This window comes from Arachis ipaensis, chromosome B03 (assembly GCF_000816755.2).
Source record: "Arachis ipaensis cultivar K30076 chromosome B03, Araip1.1, whole genome shotgun sequence".
In the NCBI taxonomy this organism is placed as follows: Eukaryota; Viridiplantae; Streptophyta; class Magnoliopsida; order Fabales; family Fabaceae; genus Arachis; species Arachis ipaensis.
Genome location: NC_029787.2, coordinates 132,525,000 through 132,526,759, shown reverse-complemented (window position 1 = coordinate 132,526,759; position 1,760 = coordinate 132,525,000).

The window sequence follows — 1,760 nt, the reverse complement described above, 5'->3', positions numbered from 1 at the left end:
TTATACATTTTTATTTATAATGTATCGAATTTTTTAATGTTTAATTTAAATAAATTTTATTTTTAACTTAAAAATAAATTTTATTTTTATTTTTTAATAATATCAATTTTTTACAATATGTAGTTATTCAATTATTTTTTAATAACATCTAAATAAATTACACTTAATCACATTATTTTTATTCTAAATAAATTTATTTTTTAAAATTTTACTCTTAAAAATTTTTACTCATCATAAAATATACGTAGAATAATTAGTACATAAACTTGTGAGAAAAAAACATCGTACGTATATAATAAATTATAAATTATACATTTTGTCTCTAATATACCAAAATTTTTTAATGTTTAATTTAGTTAAATTTTATTTTTAATTTTAAAATAAAATTTAATTTTATCCTTTAATAATATCAATTTTTTACTGTAGATAATTAAGTCGTCAACGTTCTTACTCTATTTAAGTCTTTAATGTTTTAAAATTGTTTCAATTTTGTCTTAACGTCAATTCTGTTAACAGATTACTAACGGTGGGACAACATTGAGTTGAGACGATTTTAAAACATTAGAAATTTAAATAGAATTTTTTTTTTCAGAAATAAAATAAAAAAAATCCATATTTCCCCAAACACCATTTTTGAACTTTAATTTCCCCATATTTCCACTTTTAATCTTCTCTTATCTAACGCGAACCAATTTCATACCTTCCAACTCTTCACCTCTCTAACACCGACTAAATCCCCATTTTAGTCCCTGAGATTCACGCGATTATTCATTTTGGTCCATAAAATCCAAAATTACATGTACTGGTCCTCCAGATTCAAATCTGGACACCAATGTGGTTTCTCAACTCTTTCCGGCAATGACTAGGCAAACGGAGTGTTGAGATAGCGCCCTCCCTGCCACGATAGATGATAAGTAAACCACGTCGTTTACTTTTGGCACCCAAACAAGTCAGAAATGTCATCGTTTTGTATATGAAGGGAGAAGAAACGATGGAGGCCCAAAATAAAGTTCTTCTTCTTCTCTACCTCCACTATTCCTTATTTCTGATTTGTTTGGACACCAAGGGTAAACGACATCGTTTACTCATCATCCAGCGTGGCAAGGAAGGTGTCGTCTCAGCACTCCGTTTGTCTAGTCATCGCCAAAAAGAGTTAAGGGACCATATTGGTGCCCGAACTTGAATCTAGAGGACTAGTATAAGTAATTTTAAATTTTGAGAACCAAAATGGATAATCGCGTGAATTTCATGGACCAAAAAGAGGAATTTAGTCCTCTGACACCCCTTCCACCCCCTCATCACATCTAGAGGTAGCAAACGGGTCTAAATCTGTCGGACTGACACGTATAACCCGCCAAAAAAGGCGAACTGGACTGAAAAATTGAGACCGCCACACATCAAAAGTCTGCTTAACCTGCACTACTTAAACCGTAGATTTTGGCGGGACAGGACGGGCTTCTCGGCTGGACGTAAGATTTTTCTGAAGATGTTCTAATTTAATATTTTAGATTATATTTTACGTTTGATTGATTATGTTCTAAACTTGTAGATTTTAATTATATATTTTGGACAATATTTATTTTACTTTAGACAAGGCTAGTTTTATTATTTTATTTCAAAAAACTTTTATTATATATATTAAAGTGTTAATAAAATTATTTAAATATTAAACATTTCTGTATTTTTTTAATATTAAAGATTTAAATATTTGTAATTTTAAAAATATTAATATTTATACATTATTTATATTAGTATTTAGT